Source organism: Miniopterus natalensis, chromosome 2 (assembly GCF_054644295.1).
Source record: "Miniopterus natalensis isolate mMinNat1 chromosome 2, mMinNat1.hap1, whole genome shotgun sequence".
NCBI classification, from domain to species: Eukaryota; Metazoa; Chordata; class Mammalia; order Chiroptera; family Miniopteridae; genus Miniopterus; species Miniopterus natalensis.
In genome coordinates this window covers 97,324,114-97,341,752 of record NC_142082.1, presented here as the reverse complement: position 1 = coordinate 97,341,752, position 17,639 = coordinate 97,324,114, and the positions used below count along the sequence as shown (strand labels likewise).

Sequence of the window (17,639 nt, the reverse complement as noted above, 5' to 3'; positions counted from 1 at the left end):
TCTCTGCCTCTGGGGGAGCTGCTCATTGTCACTTGTCATGAAGCCTGCACTTGGATATCCTGGGCTTCACATGCAATTTCAGAATCTCAAACGACACTACATAGGCTTGCTCTAAGTCTCCTTTTGGTGCAGTTTGGCAAATATCCCAAATGAACTTCAACCCTGAGTTAAAAGTATCAAACAGACATAGGGCTAAGTGCAGCTATGGCCTTCTGGGCTGCCCAGAGGCTTGGGAGAGCTCAGGACAGAAAACCTAATGGCCCCAAATTGAAGTGACTGCAGACACCTGCCTCTTTATCACCGCAGAACAGTCCCCCACAGAGACAGAAACACCTTGGCCAGGTTCAGGGCTCTCGGGTTGCTGTGAGTATCTTTAAAGAACATCAGGCCCTGCACCCCACTTTGCCCCCATCCCCTATACAAAGCATTGTGGTCCTCCCCACTCCACCTTCAGCATTAAGGACAGCAAGCACTGACACCGAAACCCAACCTTTTTGGTGATCTTCTCCCTCTCCCCAGTCCAGTGCTCTCTGTCACCCTAGGCTCTCTACCTGCTCAGTTGAAGTGCACTTTGGTTTTGTGGCTAGAAAAGAGGTCATTATAAAGCTTTCTGGGGAGAATACCACTAGATGACCAAGTCATTGGGTCTTCCCTGACTGTTGTTGGACTTACTGGCCTTGCTTGACAGTCTGGGGTCTGTGGGTAGCAAAGGTGGCATGTGCATCTCCACAGTGGGGATCACTGCCTGCTGCCCCTCATCAGGAGTAACTTCCAATCTGCTCTCTCCCAAGATGCTGTGGTCCCCATTCTGCAACGGGACAGGCTCCTGAGAATTTGGCTGGGAGCTGCCTGGGAGGGAGGAAAGGAAGAAGATGTAGGTACAACTGGGGAGACATTCCTCACAGAAGTCTGTTGTTCAAGCTCCTGGTTGGCCCAGTTCTGCTCTGTCATTAGCAAGTGATGGTTACTATGGTAGAATTTGTCAGGGTGGCCCTTCCCCTGGGTCTGGGAAAAAGCTACCACGTTGAAGTCTGTTGCTGGTGAAGAGGCCCTGGAAAAATGACGATTGTTGCCCATCCCAGGGAAGAGACAGAGTGAACGTAGGAAGGAGGGCACTCCACAGTACCAGTGTCTGTGGCCTAGTGGGAGGGGAGTGGGATCACATCCCCAGATAGTGCGGCCTCCGTCCTGGATTCAGGGTTTTCTGGGCAATAGTGGTTGGTCATGCCCTGTTTAAGCTTCTTCCAGCCCAAATGGTATATCTCCAGCACGTTGAGTAAGAGGGACAGGCAGGCCACAACCAGCATGAAAATGATGAAGATGGTCTTCTCCGTGGGCCTGGAGATAAAGCAATCCACCATGTTGGGGCAGGGCCACCGGTCACAGTGGTAGAGTGGCTTCAGCTGAAAGCCATACAGATAGTACTGTCCGACAATAAATCCCACTTCAAACAACATCTTAAAGATGATGTTGAATATGTAGGTCCGGAGCAGGGCCCCGGCAATGAGGACCTTTCCCTGGTCATCCCGCACTGGGGGCCTGTCCTTCTGGCCACGGTCGCTCTCTCCCTTCAGCTGCTCTTCCTCCCGCCCTTTCTTCTTCTCTTCCATGCGCACGATGTGCAGCACGTGCCCCAGGTAGATGAGGGTGGGAGTGGACACGAAGATGATCTGCAGCACCCAGAAGCGGGTGTGGGAGATAGGGAAGGCTTTGTCGTAGCAGACGTTCATGCAGCCCGGCTGCTGGGTGTTGCAGGTGAAGCCTGACTGCTCGTCTCCCCATACTGACTCCACTCCTGCTCCCAGCAACAAGATTCGGAAGATGAACAGGACTGTCAGCCAGACCTTGCCAATGACCGTGGAGTGCTCCTGTGCAGTATCCAATAGTCTCCCTAGAAGGCTCCAGTCACCCATTGCTCCAGACTGCCAGCCTGTAAGGGAACATGCTTCTTAATATTCAGGTAGGACAGGTGAGCTGTAGTCCAACTGCCCAGGTTAACCAAAAGTTAAACTATGCAGGGTTAGACCAAGGTCTACAGCTCTTATATAGTACTGAGCTATGTTACCCTACCTGGTATAGCAAAAATGAGACAAACACAGGCTACTTAACTCACTTTAGAGATGAGGAAACTGAATAAGGAAGAGAAGCGACTTTCCTAAGGGACACGATCTCTCCCAGCCTCCTAACTACACCCTGGGCTCTTCCAGCCTCTGTCTCTACAGGAGCTCTGGGGTTTCCTGTGCAGCTGGCCAATTCCTAATCTCGCCTGTCCTGCTCACGTGAAGTTAGGGCAACCTTCTCCCAAATTGTCACAATGCCCACTGCACCTTCTTAACTTCGGTCGTATTAAATTGTTGCCTCCTCCATCTTTCCCTTTCCTTTTGAATCTTTCTCTTTGCAAATGTTACATAAATGGTTCACTCTGTACATCCTTGGGCAGGAGACCATGTCTCTATCTGTAAGGTGGGGACTGTGGTCATTCACAGTCAACTGCCTCTCGGATAGAGGGAAGTAAGACCCCTGGGCCCACTTTGTGAGGGTGACAGTGCTCCTTGGACACAGGGGATCCAGCCTACAAGGTGTCCTCTGTGTCACCTCTGTTCAAACGGGCCAGATGCTCCAAACTGGAACTAAAGACAGCATCGCTTTTCTCATGGCCAGTCTGTGCAGTAAGGAACGTGGGCTAAGCTGTGAGTATACATACAAGAATAAAGAAAACTATCATGTTGAATCTTTAAAGGCTTAAATATCCTAATTTTTAAGGAATTGGTTTAAAGGCAAATAAACAAGCAAAACTTTACTCCCTGTGATCTAAAAACATAGGCAAATGTTAACCCTCGTTTGCAGTAAACTTCCAGCTCTTCGTTTTGGTCATTTGAGCTCTGTAGAGAAACCTTAGTCTTCATGTATCCTACCAGCCTCCTTGCCCCATATTGTGACTGCTGCCTGCTCCACTCTTTATGTTCTTAGACAGTAACACGTTTTCATCGAGAAACTTAATTGTTGAACGTGAAACAAACCACTCTCCCATGAAGGATGACAGGTGTCAGGGAATTATTCTAGGTTACATCCTGCTTCTCCTCCAAGCTGTCAATTCTGACTCCTACACAGACCCCACAGCCATCCTGCTGGGCTTGGAGGGGTGCCATCAACCATAGACTCTCACAAGACCCCTAACTCTGCCCTTGGCCCTAGCCCCTCCCTCTGCCCTGCTGGACATCTGCCTCTGGAGCACAGGACAAGAGCCGTGGACAGAGTGCACCCCCCATGAGGACCTGGCTCAGCACTCTGAGCACCAAACTTCCTGTGGGCCCTGAAACTCTACCTTTATGCATTAGCACATGCTGTGTCTTCAACTTCAATATGGTCTCTATCTTGAGATCTATTTGTGGAGGCAGGAAAATCCAGGAGAATGGGGAGCTCTACAAGGGCAGAGGGACTTCAGAGATGAAGGGTATTCATATTAAAAGGTGTAGCCAGGGAGGAGTGGAATTTGAGCTGGGCTTAGGAGGTGTGGCTTTGGGTAGAAGGGAGGGCAGAGGGAGTACATTTCAACAACAGAGCAAAGTTCCCATGCAGAGGCAGGAATACCTGTGACCACGTGACTGAAACAGGGCATTGGGTTAGGAAGCAGTGAATTTAATGGCTGCTTGTGCACATGGAGCTAGGCTGTGGCCATGTTTGCACACAGTGGGCATTCAGTAAGTCCCAGTGGTGCACATGAACTGAAGGACTAGAGAGCCACTAATCCACTTAGAGAGGGGAGAGAGATGCTGAAGTGCTGTTCAAGAAAGAAGAGTCCCTTCTATAGCCTGCAGGGACTCAGGAAGTATGTTCTAACCTTGGAGTGAGTGTTGAAGGCCCTGCTGGATGACAGGAGGGGCAAATGGAAAAGAGAAAGGACAGAGGGAGGACACTTTCTGAAGACAAAAATAAAGCAGTGTGTGGCATCTGAACAGAGCAGAGATGAGATAGATACAAATGAAAGACATACCTGAGCCTGGTGAGAGGGCTAGTTATGGGGAGATTCAGAGAGAAGGACATTGGGGGGGAGTGGTAATTTGAGCTTGGAAGAGGAAATGAGAGCTGTGGTTTGGTGACTGTGTGGATTAAAAGCAGTGGTCGGAGATCTGAGTGGAAGTGGCCAGCAGGAAGCTGGAGACGTGGGATTAGAAGCAGCTGGGAAAAGGGTCCTCTCTGGGGTGAGGGCCACAGTGCAAAAGACAGAGCTTAGAAACAGACGTGGAGAATGCAGCACAAGAGATGAAGAGGATATGGAAACGACTCATCGCCCTTGGTGCTGTAAAGGTGGCTGATGTGTGGTGGGTGCTTCCTGAAGGGCACACAATCTGACAAGATGGGTGAGGGCCTAAGACCAAGCAGAGCTGGAGACCAGAGACCCTCCCTGCAGAGGCTGGAGGGAAGGGACCATCCTCAGTGTGCATTTGACGGGTTCTACCAGACAGTCCAGTCTTTCGGTTTTATTGGGTTCTCGGAATTTGTGCCCTGAAAACTTGTTTTATCCTTTCATATTTTATTTTCATTATTGGTCCTCCTTAGTCTTCTGACAAAGTTCTTTTAGCAAATTCTAACCGCAGGAAGAAAATGGTCAGGTAGATCCTGCGTGCTTGTAAAGACCAGACATCGCACGCAGGGCCAGCAGATGCAAGGAAACCGGGATGGCCTGGGAGGAAAGTTACCCAGGACCTGGAGAGGCTGCCGCCCCTGCTGATGCCCTTCAGGTCCCAGACGGCACACTCCCTTGAGAGCAGTCATCAAGCCTGAGGACTGGGGTGGACCAGAATTGAGGGGGCTGGTGAAGGACTTTGCAGAAGGTGACTAACAATGTTAATTCTGATCAGAGCCTTCCAGAAGGATGGAAATGAGAAAGAAGCCCTGTAATCTCACAATCAGGAGGCCACAGATGGTCCTCAAGTGACCACTTAGTGGAAGGATGGTGACAAAACCAAAAGTCTGGCCAAGGGCTTAAGAAACAAATTCTATTTGCTACTACTTTATTTTGGAGTCTTTGTTCGTACTGAAGATTGGTCTCAACTCAACATTTTTTGTATTATTGTTGGATTTTTGTAAAAGTTAGAATCTCTAAAATATCTTAATATTTTAGTACATTATACGGACTATGTGTTACTAATGTATTTATGTGCAATACTGTACAAAATCTTCAAAATATGCATGTACTTTTTATTCTGTTAGGTGCATATTCAAGTAATAGTAATATCCAAAAATCGAAATTTTTTGTTTCAATTCCTTATATGTGTGAGGTTTTATAAAATGGCTGTGATAAATAGAATTAATTTTAAGTTTCCAATGTATGGAGTAAAAGTTACCTTAGTTAGCAAAATGAATACCAGTCTTGGCGGATTGGGCTCAGTGATTAGAGCATTGACCCACTGACTGAAGAGTCGAGGGTTCATTTTCCTGTCAAAGGCAGGAATCTTGGTTGCAGGCTTGATCTCCACCCCAGTAGGGGCACTTCGGGAGGCAACCAATGGATATGTCTCTCTCACGTCGATGCTTCTCTCTCTTTGCCTCCTCTCTCGCTTTCACTCTCTCTAAAAACCAATAGAAAAATATCCTCCAGTGAGGATTTTCAAAAAAGAGAGAAAAGAAAATGAATATCACTTAAAATGTAAGTAACATTCAAGGAATTCACTTTCTCATTGGCAAACCATGGGCTTTTGTTACATGCCCTTATTTTCAGACATCTTTGAGCCAGTTAACCTTTGCTGTTGACCCTCCACAGCACTGTCTAGTACTTACAGTAGTGAAGCTTCTGTGAATTGTTTCACAGGAAAACCTGTGTCCCCCTTTTCAGATGTTCATCTCAACATGAACTAAACCGCTGCACCTGTGGAATATGGGCCAAATTGGCTGAAGTTTACTTTGAACACATTGACCTTTGGGACATGAATCCCCCTTTCCTCTCTCAACTTTTACTGTCTGTCTTGCAATATTTCTCATAATACATGATGGGCTGCCAGTGAAGTGACACACATACCATAAGTCACCATCATTTTGAACTTTTGGGTCTGGGAGACCAACGCATAATTCACTTCTCAGCTGTTTGTATATAACCATTTTAATTTATTTATTTCATTTTTGTTGAATTTATTGGGGTGACACTGGTCAACAAACTTGTACAGGTTTTGGGTGCACAATTCCACAACACATCATCTGTACACTGTATTGTGTGTTCCCCGCCTTAAGTTAAGCCTCCACCCATCACTTTTTATCCTGCCTAGACCCTCCTCCACCTCTCCTCACTCCTTCAACCCCTCCCCCAAAATCACCACATTGTTGTTGGTGTCCATGTGTTTTTTCTCTTTTTCTTTTTTGCTCAATGCCTGCACACCCACACCCAGCGCCCCCAACCCACAGCTCTCAGCCTGCTCTCTATCTATGAGTCTGTCTCTATTTTGCTTGTTACTTCGTTTTGTTCAGTATATTCCACATTTGAGTAAAATATAACCATTTTAAATGGTATATTTTGGTGATATCTTGAAAAAATAAAAACTGCAAACTCCACTTGCTCTAAAGCCCAGGTCACAAATATTCATGACTGGGAGCTCTGCATCCTACAGCGCAGCCAGTAAAGCAAGTAATGCGCGTCCTTGCACTTACTGGCACCTCAGTCCTTAAAAGAAAGGATCACTGTGGTCAGATAAGCATTTCCCACTCTTGTACTTGAACACACAGTAACCAGCATATAGATCAAGGTTCAGGTCCCCACGCCAAAGGGTTACTTTCAAAACGTTCCTTAAAGGGATGTAGGAGGCAACATCATTCCTAATAAAACCAAGAAGCTGCGCAGAGAGCCTGGCACTGCTGGACCAGCCTGGGGTATCCCTCCCTCCCTGTGGCCCTTGGCCCCTGAGCCTCCAGGGCTTAAATAGTCCTTGGAACTCTCAGACCTGAAGTTCCAGAGCAACTTCTGCTCCTCCACCTTCGGGGGAGACTTCCCCAGGAAAGCATTTCCCCCTAGCATTTGGTCACCCTCTAGGAACCATTTACTCAGCTGAGAACCTGCCTCACAGGGACCTCCCGCAACACAGGAACATCAGTTACCCCGAAGGACTCAGAAAGTCCCGAACCCCGCTCTCCAGCCCTGCTGACCCTACAACTTCCCACAGATTCCCAGCAGAATTCCCAGGGGCCGGTTTCCATTGAGCTGTCCCGGCCCGTTCCGGGTCCGGCCCGCGCCTTGAGCTTACCCGCTGCGCCAGCCCGTGCTCCCAAGGACAGCGCTCCTGATGCTTTGCACGGAAACTTTCTCTACCTCTGCGGGAGCCTGGAGTCGCCAACCTGTGCGGGGTAACCCCAGGCCCACCACCGGCCACACCCCGAGCCCACCTAGCCCCGCCTTCCACATCCTCACTCCCTCCTCTCGCGGCTGCACCCGCATCCCCACTCCCGCCAGCACCGGCCGCCCCGCCCATACCAGCATCGCCGCCCCCTCCTGCACCCGCATCCCGCTGGTACCTGCATCGCCACCCCCTCCTGCACCTGCAATACTCCACCCCCATGCTGGGACCAGCCCTAGCCCCCTCTGGGCACGTGGTGGGGCGGGGCGCCGGCCCTGGCGGCTGCTGTCCCCTGCCAGCCCAGGGAGGCCGTGGCCGCAGAGCCTGGTGACTACCGTCTGGACCGGCAGAGTGGTCTGGCGGCCGCGGGGCCCTGGCGACACAGCCCGGAGGCTTTAAAGAGCGCGGCCAGCTTGGCTCCCCTCAAGCACACTCGCGGGGCCACACAGTCAGAGGGGTGTGTGTTTTTAATAATTTGTTCCGATGGGCTTGAGATGTGGCCCCGCTGAGGGGACAGGGAGCGTCCTCGCGGTCACTCACCCCACTGGTCCCGGTGGCCGTGCAGGAGCGCAGCCTACCCTGCAGGCCTCCGCGGAGAGGCTGAACGTGCGTCTTCTTTCCTCCTCAGAGATGACAGCCCCGCACCTGACAGGGAACCTGTGGCACAGGCCAGGATCAAGGAAGGGCCCGCTGACTGTGCCGCTCGGCTGGCTGGGCTGGGGCCCTCTGCACTGGGGTCGCCCCCCAGGGTCCAGCACGGGCCTGGCCCGCAGGGGTCTTTCATAGGGGTTGGGGGACTGAGCTTCCTTGGCCGTTCTAAAAGCTGAAAAGGAGCTCAGAGCTCCTTCGCGAGTGAGTGGTGGATTTATTGCAGGAATGGGGCAAAACTGGAGTGTCTGGTTATTTTCAAATCCCCGTGGAGCAGTTTCCATGGGCTGCCTTCATCAGGGCTGAGATCTCTTCTGATTAGCAGTCTGCCTGCCCTGGAGAGCTGACCTGTCCAGATGTCCCAAGGAAAAAGAAAACCAAGCACCCAAAGGCACACCTGTAATCTCTTCCCACTGTGGGACTCGGAGGGGGGGGTGTGTGTGTAGGTGGTAGTTTTGCAGACTCCTTTGTGTGTGTGTTTTAATCCTCACCGGAGGATATTTTCTCCATGGCCGGAATCAAACCTGTGACCTTTCACTCTGAGGGCCGACTTTCTAACCACTGAGCCAAACTGGCTAGGACGACTCCATACTTTTTAAATTGAGGAATATTACTCAAGAAGGTCTCCAAATATCTTTTATCCTCTCTGAGAAGCATAAGAGTAGTTTCTATTTATTTTTTGATCGCAAGAGAATGAAAGTTCATAATACTTACAGTCTCCTTACAACTATTATTGGTATTCCTGGGGCAATAAATGGAAATAGAATATTGCCATTATTTTAAACTTTTAATTAAAATACAAAGTTAAAATGATTTGCATTAAAAAGTAAATACAGAAACATCTAAAGTCAAAAGTGGAAGTCCCCTGTCTCAGCCCCACTCCAAAGTATCAGCATGAACATCCCAGTGTATTTCCTTCCAGTCTTTTCTATGCCGTTGAAACAGTTTCTCCTGGGGGTCTTCAGGAACAAAAAGCTAAATCATGAAAGATGGCAGGCTTTTGCTAGGAAAAGACTGGAGACTAGTGGTTAGTTTGGCCTCTCCGTTTCTTTGAGAAGCTGAATAACCCATCCAGGGTTATATGCCACTTGGTCATATGACTGGGTGACCAGTTTCAGATTTAAGGGCCAGAGTAGAACCCAGAATGATGGGGCCCACTCGCTGCTGCCACCTGCTGTCATCAAGGCTCACTGCAGGGCACTGCCCCCTGGGGTTCCCTCAGGATGGCAGGGCCCAGCCAACACCAGCCTCTTTGGGACCCTCCTGCAGCTGCACTGGCACACCCTCCTCCCCTCCTTAAAACCTCACCGCTCCATTGCTCTGGAGTTTGTATTTCCAATTTGTAGCTATCTAGCCATTGTTGCTTTGCTAGGGTAACCATGAAAATGAAAAACAAAAACATACACAAACATACATTATTTTCTCTCATAAGTGGTATAATGAGCAACATTAGCAAACTGCTATAATCTCATGGTTACAGTGAGTGGCTTGTCACCAGGTTCTTAGGTAGGTTTTTCCTTGGGTTTCTAGAAGTACTCTGTCACCTGGATTTTGGAATCTCACCATCTAGGCCTGTAAACACCACAGTCCAATGATTTCTTGGTGATCACTCATCTGTGTGTTTGGGGGAGCAGGGATTGTGGGAGGAGATCACTTATTTTAAAAAGCATTTTAAATCATCATCTCATATTAACGCAACAATTCTTTAAAAGTCAGAGTCATCTGGCTTTACTTCTCTTACATTGTTACGGGGGAAATCACCTAATATATTCCATTCAAAATTTTCAGGCTCTTATTAATTATGAGATCTACTTTTCCAAACCAAAAATATAGGTATAGGCCAATTCTGGATCACAACAACTCAAGAAAGCATGAATTTTCCCACTTGCCTTGTTTTTTCCAAAGGAAGAGATCTCAACGTGAACAGATATTTGGCCATTGGTCTATATGGTGGTCTATACATACAATGGAATACTACTCAGCCTTAAAAAATTAGGAAATCATGTCACAGGCTTGAGGACATTATACTCAGTGAAGAGTCACAAAAGGACAGTTACTGTATGGTTTCACTTATATGAGGCACCCAGTACAGTCAGATTCATAGAAACAGATATTAGATGGTGGGTTCCAGTACTGAGAAAGGGGGATAGAGAGTTAATGTTGAGTGGGGACAGGGTTTCAGTTTGAGGAGATGGAAAGTTTCTGGAGACAGATGGTAGCAATGGTTGCAGAACAATGTGAATGTATATAATGTCCTAGAACGGTACAACTAAAAATCATGAAAATAGTTAATTTTATGTTATGTATATTTTATTACAATAAAAATGTTGAAAATGAATACTTGAAAAATTGAGAAAACAATTATTTTTTTACACCTGTCATGTTTTGTATTTTCTAAGTAGACAACCAAGATGTTCATCATATGATTAATTTTTAGTTGTCGAGATTGCCTGCTTCTGCCTGGCCGGGGCATGGCTCAATGGTTGAGCATCAACCTAGGATACAGGAGATCAGGGTTCGATTCCCGGTCAGGGCACATGCCCGGGTTGTGGGCTAGGCAGCCGGTCAATGATTCTCTCATCATTGATGTTTCTATCTCTCTCTTTCCCCCTCCTTTCCTCTCTCTGAAATCAATAAAGATATATTTAAAAAAAAAAAAAGATTGCTTGTTTCTTATTTGGCTTCAATAAAAAAATGTTTAGGATGATTTCAGGGAAAAATACATGTATATGTACATACACACATATGCCAAACTGATTAGGGCCGAAATCTTAATTGTAGGTGACATTTCCATGTTCTAGTAAGATCTCTAGCAAAAAATAATAATAGTAATAATAAAGAATAAAAAAGGCTCACAGTGAAGAGAGACCTATCCACCTTGCTTTTCTCAGAGCCAGGTGCCTCTCCAACAGGTATTGGGGGCACCACCCCTCCCACCTTTCTTCTTCCTTCTACCAGCCAATATGTGACTATTGAGGGCATTCCCATGTGTTTAGGGCCAGAACTGCTTTTCTGGGACACTGAATCACAATAAATCTCTGTGCTTTGTAAGCATAATGCCCAGAGAGAGCAGAAAAAGAAACAACATCCTCTGAAGGAATCGTGGGCCTTGTGGGAGCTATGCACAAGTATGAATAGCAGAGAAAATAGGGGAAAAAAGAACAAACTGAACCCAATGCTAGCAGTAAAAGGAAATAACAAAGACTAGAGGAGAGGTAAACAAAATAGAAAATAGAAAAACAATAGAGAAAATTAATGCAAAAAAAGTTGGTTGAAAAGATCAACAAAATTAACAAAACTTTAGCTACCTTGACTAAGGAAAAAAGAGAAGACTCAAATGACTAAAATCAGAAGTGAAAATGGGAACATCAAATCTATAGTAATAAGAGTATACTATAGACAATTGTATGCCAATCAATTGAATAACCTGGATGAAATGGACAAATTCCTAGAAATACAAATCTACCAAGACTTAAAGGAATAGAAACTCTGAATAGACCTATAACTATTTAGGATTGAAAGAATAATCAAAATCTCTCAGCAGAGAAAAGCCCTGGACCTAATGGCTTCATTGGTTAATTCTACCAAACATTTAAAGAAGAACCAATATTAATCTTTCTCAAACTTTTCCATGAAATTGAAGAGAACACTTCATAACCGATTTATGAGGCAAGCATTAACTTGATACCAAAGCCACATAAAAACACTACAAAGCAGGAAAATTACAGACCAATATATCTGATGAACAGTGATGCAAAAATCCTCAGCAAAATACTAGCACACAAATTCAGAAGCATGTTAAGGGGATCATAGACTGTGATCAAGTGGGATTAATTCTTGGAATGGAAGAATGGTTAGACATATGCTAGTCAATCAATGTAGTCCACCGCATCAATGGAATGAAGGGGGGTGGGGAAACATGATCATCTCAATTGACACAGAAAAATCATTTCACTAAATTTAACATCCTTTCATGATAAAAACACTCAATAAACTAGGAATAGAAGGAAACTACCTGCATATAATAAAAACCATATTGGAAAACCCCCAGCAAACATGCTGAATGGTGAAAGAATGAAAGCTTTTCCTTTAAGATCAGGAACAGGCAAGGACACCTGCTTTTCAACATAGTACTAGAAGTTCTAGCCAGAACATCTAGGCAAGAAAAAGAAATAAAGGGTACTAAATTGTGAAGGAAGAAGTAGAATGATCTCTGTTTGCAGATGATATGATCTTAAATGTAGAAAACCCTAAGTATTCCACACACAAAAAACCCTATTAGAACTAATAAATGAACTCTTCAAAGTGGCAGGAAAGAAAGTAAACACACAAAAACAGTTGCATTTTTATACACTAACAATGAGCAATCTGAAAAGGAAATTTAAAAAACAATTTATTTACAATAGCATCAAAAAGAATAAAATATTTAGGAATTAACCAAGGAGTTGAAAAAATATACAATGAAAACTACAACTGCTGAGCTCTGGCCGGTGTGGCTCAGTTGGTCAGAGCATCACCCTGTACACCAAAAGGTGGTGGATTCAATTCCTGATCAGGGCACATACCCAGTTTGTGGGTTCAGTTCTTGGTTGGGACAAGTGCAGGAGGCAACCAATTGATGTTTCTCTCATCTCTCTCTCTCTCTCTCTCTCTCTCTCTCTCTCTCCCTGGAATCAATTAAAAAATCAGATTTTTTAAAAAAAACACTGCTGAAAAATATTAAAGATGACACAAATAAATGGGAAAACATCCCATGTGCATGGACTGGAGGACTTAATATTGTTAAAATGTCGATGATACCCAAAACAATCTATAGATTCAATGCAATTCCTATAAAAAATGTCAACGACTTTTTTTCAAAAATAGAAAAACCCAACATGAAATTCATATGGAATCTCAAGGGGATGTGAAGATCCAAAACAAACTTGAAAAAGAACAAAACTGGAGGACAAACACCTCCTGATTGCAAAACTTACAAAAAAGCTTCAGTAATTAAAACAGTGTGGTATTTGTGTAAAGACAGACTTTTAAGCCAATGGACTAGAACAGAGAGCCCAGAAATAACCCCTCATATGTATGCTCAAATGAGGGTACTAAAACCATTCAAAGGAGAAATGACAGCTCTTTTAACAAATGGTGCTGGAGAAACTGGATATCCACATGCAAAAGAATAAAGTTGTACCCTTACCTAACACCATGTATAAAAATTAACTAAAAATGCATCAAATATCTAAAAGTAAAATATAAACCATTAAAAACTCTTAGAAGAAGAGGGGAAGGGGAGATGCTGGCATAATATGCAGACCTTTCTTGCACCTCCTCCCAGGGCCAGGCTGGAAATAAAACTAAATTGAGGAACATTCACTTGGAATTACCAACAGAGTTCCAACTGAGGAGGAGACTTATAACAAAGAAGGACAGAAGCCACCTGGAGACTCCACCTACACAACAGCTCGCATGATGTGGTTAGGGGTGAGCCTCAGAGTCAGTCAGCCCAAGAGGAAATCCCATCCATGAATGGGACAACAACATTCAATACCCATTACAGCAGGAGAGCCAAAATAATTCACACAGGATACATTCCTAGAACACCCAGGAGATCTAAAAGATTGCACCACTGGGTTCCACAAAACACTATATAAGGTCACCCTATGAAGATTGGGAGGCATAGCAGTTTGTTCTATTACATAGAAACAAATACAAAGGAACAGAAAAGTGGGGAGACAAAAAACAACCCCCAAATAAAAAAATTTAAAAAAAAGAAAAATCCAGAAAAAGAGCTAAACTAAGTGGAGGCAAGCAATCTATCAGAAATAGAGTTCAAAGTAATGGTTATAAGTATGCTCAAGGAACTTAGTGAGAATTTCAAGAATCTTAGTGGGAACTACAACAGCATGATACAAGAAACAGAAACCATAACTAAGAATCATTTGGAAATGAAGAAAATCATATCTAACATCAAGAATACACTGGAAAGAATCAAAAGTAGATGAATGAGGCAGAAGATCAAGTAAGTGATTTGGAAGACAAGGTAGAAAAAATACTCGATTAGAGCATAAAAAAAAAAGGATTAAAAAGCAGGAGGATAGTTTAAGGGAACTTTGGAATGACATGAAATGTAACAACATAAGGATACCAGAAGGAGAAGAAAGTGAACAAGGAACAGAGAACCTGTTTAAAGAAATAATGATAGAAAACTTCTCTAATCTGGTGAAGGAAAAAGTCACACAAGTTCAGGAAGCACAGAGAATTCAAATCAAGATGAACCTGAAGAGACTGACTCCAAGACACATCATAATCAAAATTACAAACGTTAAAGAAAAAGAATCTTAGGCAGCAAGAGAGAGACAGAAAGTTACCTACAAGAAAATATCCATTAGAATGTTAGTTGATTTCTGAACAGAAACACTTCAGGCCAGAAGGGACTGGCATGAAGTATTCAAAGTAATAAAAAGCAAGGACCTGAAACTGCGGCTACTCCATCCAGCAAGGTTATCACTTAAAATTGAAGGGGAAATAAAGAGCTTCCCAGACAAAAAAAAAGCTAAAGGAGTATATTACCACCAAACCAGCACTGCAAGAAATGTTAAAGGGAGTGATTTAAGAAGATGATGATATCAAGAGAGAGAGGGACACAGTTATAAAGAAAAAAAAGGGGGCAATAAATAAGTACCTATCAATAATAACCTTAAATATAAATGGATTAAATGCTCCAATAAAAAAACATAGGCTGAATGGATAAGAAAGTATGACCAATATATATGCTGTCTACATGAGACCAACCTCAGAACAAAAGATTCACACAGGCTGAAAGTGAAGAGATGGAAAAAGTTATTCCATGCAAATGGAAATGAAAAAACAACAACAACAACAACTGGAGTAGATATACTCATATCTGACAAAATAAACTTCAAAACAAAGGCCATAACAAGAGACAAGGAAGGACACTACATAATACTAAAGGGATCGTTCCAACAAGAGGATATAACCCTGGTAAACATATATGCATGCAATATAGGGGCACCTAAATATGTGTGTATGTGTGTATATATATGTATATGTATAACTCTTGGAAGACCTTAAGGGAGGGATTGATAGCAATACAGTCATAGTAAGGGACTTTAAAACACCACTGACATCACTGGATAGATCTTCTAGACAAAGAATAAACAAGGAAACAGCAGCCTTAAACAATACACTAGATAGAATGTATTTAATTGATATTTACAGAACATTTCATCACAAAGTAGCAGAATACACATTCTTCTCAAGTGCACATGGATCATTCTCAAAGATGTTAGGTAACAAAGTAAGTCTTAACAAATTCAAGAAAATTGAAATCATATCAAGTATCTTCTCAGATCAATATGGCATGAAACTAGAAATCAACTACAATAAAAAAATCTCAAAAACATTCAAACACATGGAGACTAAATAACTTGTTATTAAACAATGAATGGATTACCAATGAGATCAAGGAAGATATCAAAAACTTCCTGGAAACAAATGAAAACGAAGCCACAACAGCCCAAAATCTATGGGACACAGCGAAAGAAGTGCTAAAGGAAAGTTCACAGGCCTACCCCCCAAACAAGAAAAATTTCTAATAAACTATCTAACTCTACAACTGAAAGAATTAGAAAGAGAACAACAGAAAAGTCCAGAGTAAGTAGAAGTAATGAAATAATAAAGATCAAAGAGGAAATAAATGATATAAATACTAGAAAAAACAATACAATAGATCAATGAAACCGAGAGCTTTAAAAAGATAAACAAGATTGATGAACCTTTAACCAGACTTATCAGGAAACAAAGAAAGTCTGGCTGGTGTTTCTCAGTGGTTTAGCCTGGACCCATGCATCAAAAGGTTGCTGTTCAATTTCCAGTCGGGGCACATGCTCGTGTTGCGGGCTTGATTCCAAGTAGATGGTATGCAGGAAGCAGCCAATGAATATTTCTGTCTCTCTCTTCCTTCTCCCTCTTCCTTCCTCTCTCTCTTAAAATCAATAAAAACATATTTTTTAAAACACATATATTTAAAAGTAAAAGAAACAAAGAGAGAGGACCCCAAAAATAAAATCTGAAATGAAAGAGGTGAAGTAAAAAATGACATCACAGAAATACAAAAGATGGTAAAAAAATACTTTGAACATCTAAGTGCCAACAAACTTGACAACCTGGGCAAAATGGACAAATTCCTTGAAACATACCATCTGCCAAAACTCAATCAGGAAGGAGAAAACTTAAATAAGCTGATAACAGCTGATGAAATTGAAGCAGTAATTAAAAACAAAAACAGCAAACAAAAGTCCTAAACCAGATGGCTTCACGGGAAAGTTTTACTAAACATTCAAAGAAGAATTAACACCTATCCTCCTCAAACTGTTCCCAAAAATTCAACAGGAAGGAAGATGTCCAGGCTCTTTTCATGAGGCCAGCATTATCCTCATTCCAAAAGTAAAAACACTACAAAGAAAGAAAATTATAGGCCAATATCTATGATGAACATAGATATTAAAATCCTCAAAAAATATTAGCAAATAGGATCCAGTAATACATTAAAAAGGTCATACACCATGACCAAGTGCAATTTATTCCAGGAATGCAAGGATGATTCATTATTCAAAAATTAATAAACGTTATACACCACATTTTAAAAATGATGAATAAAAATGATACGGTCATATCAATAGATGCAGAAAAAGCATTTGAAAAAATCCAGCACCCATTTTTGATTAAAAAAAAAAAACAAAAAAACCTCTCAGAAAAGTAGAATAGAGGGGTCATACCTCAACATAACAAAGGCCATGTATGACAAACCCACAGCCAACATCATACTCAATGGGCAAAAACTAAAAGCATGTCCCTTAAGATCAGGAGTAAGACAGGGATGTCCACTTTCACCACTCTTATTCAAAATAGAACTGGAAGTCCTCGCCACAGCAATCACAATAAGAATAACCAAAAGGCATCCAAATTGGAAAGGAAGAACTAAAACTCATTATTCCCAGGTTACAGGATATAGTATATAGAAAACCCTAAAGACTCCACCCAAAAACTGCTAGATTTAATAAATAAATTTAGCAAAGTAGCAGGATACAAAATTAACACCCAGAAATCTATGGCATTTTTATACACCAATAATGAACTCCCATGAAGAGAAACTAAAAAAAAAAAATCCATTTATCATTGCACCAAAAAATGATAAGATACCTGTGAATAAACTTAACCAAAGAAGTAAAAGACCTATACTCAGAAAATTATAGGATGTTCAAAAAGGAAATAGAGGAAGACACAAGAGTGGAAGCATGTACAATGTTCATGATTTGGAAGAATTAACATCATTAAAATGCCCATTACCCAGAGCAATTACAGATTCAATGCAATCCCTATTAAAGTATCAATGGTATATTTTACATATCTAGAACAAATATTCCAAAAATTTATATAAAACCATAAAAGACCCCAAATAGCCACAGCAATCTTGAGAAAGAAGGACAAAGTTGGAGGTATCACAATACCAGATATCAAACTATACTACAAGGCCGCTGTAATCAAAACAGCCCGGGGCTGGCACAAGAACAAGCTTATAGACAAACAGAACAGAATAGAGACTCCAGAAATTGACCCACACCATTATGGCCAATTAATATTTGACAAAGGAGGTAA

General features: G+C 42.9%; 1 pseudogene; it reads right to left on the bottom strand.

Annotated features, from left to right (window-relative positions):
- Positions 1-625: 625 nt before the first annotated feature.
- Positions 626-1,913, bottom strand: LOC107529942 (gap junction alpha-3 protein-like; annotated as a pseudogene).
- Positions 1,914-17,639: the final 15,726 nt, after the last annotated feature.